Source organism: Arachis stenosperma, chromosome 4, assembly GCF_014773155.1.
Source record: "Arachis stenosperma cultivar V10309 chromosome 4, arast.V10309.gnm1.PFL2, whole genome shotgun sequence".
In the NCBI taxonomy this organism is placed as follows: Eukaryota; Viridiplantae; Streptophyta; class Magnoliopsida; order Fabales; family Fabaceae; genus Arachis; species Arachis stenosperma.
This window is the reverse complement of record NC_080380.1, coordinates 21,068,443-21,077,108: the sequence shown is the minus strand read 5'-3', so window position 1 is coordinate 21,077,108 and position 8,666 is coordinate 21,068,443. Positions and strand designations below refer to the sequence as shown.

General features: G+C 37.4%; 1 non-coding gene across 1 annotated transcript; it reads left to right on the top strand.

Annotated features, from left to right (window-relative positions):
• The first annotated feature begins 262 nt into the window (after positions 1-262).
• LOC130978351 (small nucleolar RNA R71) lies at positions 263-370 on the top strand. Its single transcript, XR_009085999.1, has one exon. It is a non-coding gene; the product is annotated as a small nucleolar RNA R71 (small nucleolar RNA).
• Positions 371-8,666: the final 8,296 nt, after the last annotated feature.

Below are 8,666 nucleotides of genomic sequence, written 5' to 3'. Positions count from 1 at the left end.
GTTGAGTCAATATCTTGTTCTGAGCCAAAATGGCATTCAGAGTGTCAATCTCAAGAACTCCTTTCTTCTGACTAGTCCCATTGTTCACAGGATTCCTTTCAGAAGTGTACATGAATTGGTTATTTGCAACCATTTCAATCAATTCTTGAGCTTCTGCAGGCGTCTTCTTCAGATGAAGAGATCCTCCAGCCGAGCTATCCAAAGACATCTTGGATAGTTCAGAGAGACCATCATAGAAAATACCTATGATGCTCCATTCAGAAAGCATGTCTGAAGGACATCTTCTGATTAATTGTTTGTATCTTTCCCAAGCTTCATAGAGGGATTCTCCATCCTTCTGTCTGAAGGTCTGGACTTCCACTCTAAGCTTACTCCATCTTTGTGGTGGAAAGAACTTTGCCAAGAAGGCATTGACTAGCTTTTCCCAAGAGTCCAGGCTTTCTTTAGGTTGGGAGTCCAACCATATTCTAGCTCTGTCTCTCACAGCAAAAGGGAATAGCATCAGTCTATAGACCTCAGGGTTAACCCCATTAGTCTTGACTGTGTCACAGATTTGCAAGAACTCAGCTAAAAACTGATGAGGATCTTCCATTGGAAGTCCATGAAACTTGCAATTCTGTTGCATTAGAGAAACTAATTGAGGCTTAAGCTCAAAGTTGTTTGCTCCAATGGCAGGGATAGAGATGCTTCTCCCATAGAAATCAGGAGTAGGTGCAGTAAAGTCACCAAGCACCTTCCTTGCATTGTTGGCATTGTTGTTGTTTTCGGCTGCCATTTGTTCTTCTTCCTTGAAGAATTCGGTCAGGTGCTCTAAAGAGAGTTGTGTTTTGGCTTCTCTTAGCTTTCTCTTCAAGGTCCTTTCAGGTTCAGGATCAACCTCAACAAGAATGCCTTTGTCTCTGCTCCTGCTCATATGAAAGAGAAGAGAACAAGAAAGTGTGGAATCCTCTATGTCACAGTATAGAGATTCCTTGAAATGTCAGAGGAAAAGAGAAATAGAAAGAAGAAGGAGAAGATGAATTCGAACTTTAATTAGATAAGGTTCGAATTGTGCATTTAGAAGGAGTGGTACTCCATAAATAGAAGGATGTGGGAAGGAGGGAAGAGATTTTTCGAAAATTCATTAAAATATTTTGAAAACATTTTTGAAAAACATTAATTGATTTTCGAAAATCAAAGTGGGAAAGAAATCAAGTGATTTTTGAAAAAAGATTTTAAAATTAGAAATTAAAAAGATTTGATTGCAAACTATTTTGAAAAAGACGTGGTTAAAAAGATTTAATTGAAAAGTTATGGTTTTAAAAAGATGTGATTGAGAAGATATGATTTGAAAACAATTTTAAAAGATATGATTTGAAAACAATTTGAAAAAGATTTGATTTAAAAAAAATTAATGACTTGCCTAACAAGAAAAGATATGATTCAAACATAAAACCTTTCTCAACAGAAAAGGCAACAAATTTGAGATGTCCAATCAAGTCATTAATTGTTAGTAAGTATCTTTTAAAAAGGAAAGAAATTGATTTTGAAAACATTTGATTGAAAAGATTTGATTTGAAAAAGATTTGATTTTGAAAAACTAAAAAAAATTGATTTGAAAACAAAATCTTCCCCCTAGCACCATCCTGGCGTTAAACGCCCATAATGGTATACATTCTGGCGTTTAACGCCCAAAATGCTACCTCTTTGGGCGTTAAACGCCCAACCAGGTGCCCTGGCTGGCGTTTAAACGCCAGTCTGCCTTCTTCACTGGGCATTTTTGAATGCTCAGCTTTTTCTGTGTAGTTCCTCTGCAGTATGTTCTGAATCTTCAATTCTTTGTATCATTGACTTGAAAAGACACAAATTAAAAATATTTTTGGATTTTTAATAATCAAAATGCAAAAGGAATCAATTAACAATGCATGCAAGACACCAAACTTAGCAGTTTGTATACTACTGACACTAACAATATGAGGATGCATATGAGACACACAAAATACTTCAAGTCAATAGAATTCAAAGATCAAAACAAAGAAATATATGCATGGATTCGAAAATTATAACAAAAACATGCATTTGACACCAAACTTAGGATGAGACACTAAACTTAAGCAAGAAACATCAAATATTTTTGGTCTTTTTGATTTTGTAATTTTTTTGTGTTTTTCGAAAATTAAATGAGAAAAAGGTATCAAAATTCTTAATGAGAATTCCAGGAATCAGTGCAGTGCTAGTCCAAGAATCCGGTCCAGGAATTAGACATGGCTTCACAGCCAGCCAAGCCTTCAAGGAAAGCTTCGGTCCAAAACACTAGACATGACCAGAGGTCAGCCAATTCTTAGCAGATCACTGCTCCAAGAGCAAAATTGATGAGAATCAACAAGCTCTTGTGGTGATAAGTTGAAACCTCGGTCCAATGAGATTAGACATGGCTTCTCAGCCAGCCAGATTTCAACAAATCATCATGAAACTCTAGAATTCATCTTCAAGAATTTCGAAAAAAAAATAATACCTAATCTAAGCAACAAGATGAACCGTCAGTTGTCCAGCCTAAACAATCCCGGGCAATAACACCAAAAATTTGATGTTGTTGCCGGATCTTGGCACTGATGTTACCAAAAGCTTGCTCAAAACTTGAACAATCCCCGGCAACGGCGCCAAAAACTTGGTGTGGCGAAATTGTGAACAATACTTTTTCACAACTCAAATAATCCCCGGTAATGGCTCCAAGAACTTGGTGCGCTCAATACCATGGCATTACACAACTTCGCACAACTAACCAGCAAGTGCACTGGGTCGTCCAAGTAATAAACCTTACGTGAGTAAGGGTCGATCCCACGGAGATTGTTAGTATTGAAGCAAGCTATGGTCATCTTGTAAATCTTAGTCAGGCAAACTCAATTGTATATGATGATGAACGAAAATAACATAGAAGATAAAGATAGTGATACTTATGTATATCATTGGTGTAAGAGCTTCAGACAAGTGTATGAAGATGCCTTCCCTTCCGTCTCTCTGCTTTCCTAATGCCTTCATCCAATCCTTCTTACTCCTTTCCATGGCAAGCTCGTGTAAGGTTTCACTGTTGTCAGCAGCTACCTCCCATCCGCGCAGTGAAAGCTAATGCACACACTCTGTCACAGTGCTGCCAATCACCGGTTTGGTTCCCTCCCCTATCGGAATAGAATAACTCTTTTGCGTCTGTCACTAACGCCCAGTAGGTTACAGGTTTGAAGCACGTCACAGTCATTCAGTCATTGAATCCTACTCAGAATACCACAGACAAGGTTAGACCTTCCGGATTCTCTTGAATGCTGCCATCAGTTCTTGCCTATACCACGAAGATTCCGAAGAATCCAAGAGATATTCACTAAGCGTCAGATGCTTGTAGAACAAGAATGGTTGTCAGTCACCTTGTTCATGGGTGAGAATGGTGATGGGCGTCAATCATCACCTTCATCATGTTGAAGAACAAGTGATATCTTGGTAAAAGAACAAGCGGAATTGAATGGAAGAACAATAGTAATTGCATTAATACTCGAGGTACAGCAGAGCTCCACACCTTAATCTATGGTGTGTAGAAACTCCACCGTTGAAAATACATAAGCATAAGGTCTAGGCATGGCCGAATGGCCAGCCTCCCAATGATCTAAGATAGCATAAAACTCAAAGATAGCTACCAAGACCTGTGTCTAATACAATAGTAAAAGGTCCTACTTATAGAAAACTAGTACATAGATGAGTAAATGACATAAAAATCCACTTCCGGGCCCACTTGGTGTGTGCTTGGGCTGAGCAATGAAGAAATTTCGTGTAGAGACTCTCCTTGGAGTTAAACGCCAGCTTTGGTGCCAGTTTGGGCGTTTAACTCCCATTTGGGTGCCAGTTCCAGCGTTTAACGCTGGGATTTCTTGAGGTGACTTTGAACGCCGGTTTGGGCCATCAAATCTTGGGCAAAGTATGGACTATTATATATTGCTGGAAAGCCCAGGATGTCTACTTTCCAACGCCGTTGAGAGCGCGCCAATTGGGCTTCTGTAGCTCCAGAAAATCCGCTTCGAGTGCAGGGAGGTCAGAATCCAACAGCATCTGCAGTCCTTTTGAGTCTCTGGATCAGATTTTTGCTCAGGTCCCTCAATTTCAGCCAGAAAATACCTGAAATCACAGAAAAACACACAAACTCATAGTAAAGTCCAGAAAAGTGAATTTTAACTAAAAACTAATAAAAATATACTAAAAACTAACTAGATCATATCAAAAACATACTAAAAACAATGCCAAAAAGCATACAAATTATCCGCTCATCACTCAGCATGCAGAAAAGTATAAATTAGGCATGGGCGTTAGTGAAGTTAACATTAAGTGACATTGTGGGTTCGAGAACGTTAGTGGCAATCACCTTTTTCATTAACGTTCCAACCCCATATAACCCACGTTAACTCCAACGTTAGTGGCACTAACGTGACCACTAACGTTGCCTTATGAACCTTCGCAAGCGTTATTGGGACTCACCTTTCCCAATAACGTTGCCTTGTGCCCCTTGTCCCTACGTTAGAGTTCACGTTAGTGTAACTAACGTGGATCTTAACGTGGGTATGGCTCATCTTCGAGAGCGTTAGTGGCACTCACCTTTGTCACTAACGCTCCAAGTGCCCCTACTCTCCATGTTAGAGCTCATGTTAGCTAAGTTAACGTGGCCACTAATGTGGTAGTGAATGCCATCTCCAACATTAGTGACAAAGGTGAGTGTCACTAACGTTGGCTCATCAATCTTAGCTCCACGTTAACTTTCACGTTAGTGGTCTTAACGTGACCACTAACGTGGGCAATGCTAGTTTAATCCAACGTTAGTGACAAAGGTGAGTGTCACTAACGTTGGCATTGTTCTTCTCATCCACGTTAGAGTTCACGTTAACTAAGTTAACGTGACTCTTAACATGGTTCATTGCCACATTTTGGAGCGTTAGTGGTGTTCACATTTACCACTAACATTGGAGCTTTCTTTATCTCCACGTTAACTACCACGTTAACCTAGTTAACGTGGCAATTAACGTGGGCTTATGATGGTTTCGCGGGCATTATTCGTGATCACTTTTCTCATTAATGTTGCAAGCTCTTTCCCATTCCACGTTAGTGGTCACGTTAACTAGGTTAACGTGGCTACTAACGTGGTTCTTCCTTGCTTCCTTTGTCCTGAAATCAAGCAAATAAAGTGCATCAAAGCTCTAGCCAAAGTTATAAGATTATGCATCATCAATTTGTCATGCAATCCTTGCAAGATCCTCATGAAATCATGTAAAATTCACAATAGTTGCTTGAATCAAGGTGTGAGTGTATTTTCATCCAAAACTTGCCTCATTCTCTAAGAAAATGTATAAAACTACCCTAAAACAGTAAAGAAAATGTCAGTGAAACTGGCCTAGATGCTCTGGCATCAGTCCTTGTATATGGATAAGATCGCTATGGTCATTGCATCGGTGACCTCTACTGTAATGGTGTTTTTTGTGCAAGTAATTTGGTTTGTACTTTCTCTCTATTTTTCATTCATTTGTCACAGTCGCTTTTGGAACATTCTTAAATCAATATATTGATGATCGGACTTCTGTGTGGTCTAGAATTTCACAAATGAAATCTCGTTGCTAGTATAGTTTCTAAACCAACAATAATCTTTTCATACAAAAATTTGTTTGTCACAAGTAACAAACCCCTAATAATCCTAATAACCGAAGTATTTAAACCTCGGGTCGTCTCTCAAAGGAATTTCAGGGTAGTGTTCTTGTTATTGGTTATGAGTTGTATATTTTGGGGGTTTTGGATAAGAAACATGAAAAGTAAATGGCAATGAAAACCAAATGATAAAACGGTCTTGGCAAGGTTTGGTAGTCAAGGATCTCTATCCCTATCACTAATCACAACACGATAATTGCAAGGATCAATCCCATTAAATCATGTTCTAACAAGTAAAGGAAGGTTAAATGAACTATATCAATCCAAGTCCATCGGTCCTAACTATTCACTAATTGAATTAATGAGAGCTAGAGTCAATGGCTATCAATCATCAATCACTTGGATATTAGTAACTCAAGAATTCCTAAGTTACCTTCTCAAGCCAAGATCATAAAAGTCTACTATAACATCCTTCCAAGAATTTTATCAAACACTTGAAAGGCATAAAAGGAAAGCATAGTGAATTGACAACAAGAATGAAATCTAACAACAAATAATTGCAAAGAATTAACAACAACAATCAAGGAAAACACAATTAACATGAATTACCTCAAATTGTATTAAAAGAAAATAAGAAGAACAAGAATAGATCAACTACAAAGTATGGAAACAAAATAAATGAAATTGCAAAGATCTAAGAAATCCTAATCTAAACCTAATCCGAATTCTATTTCTAGAGAGAAAAGAGAGCTTCTCTCTCTAGAAACTAACTCTAAAACTAGATCTAAAGTGTGTTATGTTCTAAGGTGAGATGAATGATGGAATCCCCTTCAATCCTTGATCATTTTAAGCATTTTGGCGCCAAAGTTGGTTCAGATTGGGCCCCACATCCTCTGTGAATTCGCTGGGCATGATTTCACTTAAAAATCATGTGTGAGCATCGACGCGTACACGTCCCTAGAGTATTGCGCGATCCACGCGTATGCGTCTAGTGCGTGTGCGCGTCCATGGACGTATCCCAAATCTTTGACTTTTCACGATTTCTCCACTTTGCATGCTTCCTCTTCACTCCTTTGATCCATTCCTAGCCTTTTTCAATATGAAATCACTAACAAACACATAAGGCATCTAGTGGAATCAAAAGAAGATTAAAATTATCAAATCAAGGGTCTAAAAGCATGTTTTCACATTTGAGTACAAATTAAGAGACAATCATGAAACTATGCTATTTATTGAATAAATGTGAAGAAAGGTTAACAAAATGCTCTAAATTCATCACAAGATAAACCCTCAAAATGGGGTTTATCAACCTCCCCACACTTAAACCTTAGCATGTCCTCATGCTAAACCAAGAAGGAAATAAGGGGTATGAAATTTATTCAATGCAACTAAACTATATGCAAACTATCTATATGAATGCAAATGCTTGGTCAAAACAAATCAACTCCCAAGAGAACATATGTAAGCATAAAGGCTTAAGCAATAAGAGCTAAACCAAACCAATCCCACAATTGCATTGAATTACCAAAAAGATTTACAAACTTGCAAGAATAAGAATGATTATGGCGAACACATGTAATTGAGCAATCGAACCCTCTCCGGATGTGTATCCGCTCTAGTCACTCAAGTGTTTAGGGATTAATTCACTCAATTCTCCCCTAGTCATGCTTTCCAAAAATTGTTCTTCATCTAACAATCATCAATTACTCAATGCATGCATACAAATATCATGAGGTCTTTCTTGAAGGTTGTAATGGGGCTAGGGTCAAGGTAGGATCATATATGGTTAAGTGGACTAGAATTTGAATCTTTGATTAACCTAGACTTTCCCACCTAACCTATACAATGACCTATACAAATTGAAAACTAACCTAACTACCATTTTCACTTTTTCACATACTCATGGATTTTCTTTTTTATTTCACAACACTTATGCATTGACTTCTTATTGGATTCCTAAAAATGGGATTTATCATGTATCTATATACAATTAAATAATAACAAAATACATGTTAGTTCAATTTAGCTCTATGTAACATAGAATTGCTTTTGAGTTTCTCATTTTGCTTTTCTTTTATGATAAGGAAATGATGTTGAAGAAGGATTTGGCATGTCACTACTGAGCCTATGAAAAAAAGACCAGAACTAGAAATAGTAAGTGATATACTAGTTTTTGGTTTCCTTCATTTCTTTGTCCCAAATCTATATATCTAAAATTTATATTGCTCATATTCTAGTGGAAAAAACAAGCAAGAGCAAAGCGAGTTGGATTATGGGCCTCAAAGAATCTAGAGAACCCCATTGTGCCTGGGTATAATATATATATATATATATATATATATATATATATATATATATATATATATATATATATATATATATATGTGTGTGTGTGTGTGTGTGTGTGTGTGTCTTTTTATAAATAAAGAATTCATTTTCTTATATGCATTTGTGTTTTGCTGAATTGTTGACACATTATTCACTTTAAACTGTGGAATATATAGTTCTTTGATCTATAACTGTGAAACATTGGATCAAGACCTTTGTAAGTTATTGTGTATTTGTGTTCTGGGATTTCAACGTTATGACTTTGTGAAATTGTATGACAGGTTTTTTTTAATTAGTTGAAAAAACCGAACAAACCCAACCAAACCAAACCGATTTCAATTGGTTTGGTTTAGTTCGGATGGTTTTAATTAAAAAACCGAACCAAACCAAATCGCAGATAAATTAAACGATTGGATCAGATGACTTTTCTCTAAAAAACCGAACCAAACCGCACCACGAACATCCCTAGCCCCCACCATCATCACACTGCCGCTACCCACCAGACTTCGGCGACTTTTCCAGCCTTCGCTGACCACCCTTCTGCTTCTTCTAGCTCCGACAATGTCATAGCGTCGTTGCATCTTCACCTCTTTTTAGTTCTCTCATAGTTTTGCATTCCAGGTTTCTTTAAACTCTCTTTCTTTCTTCTTCAAATTATGTTTTGGTTAGGTTGTTTCATTATTCTAATT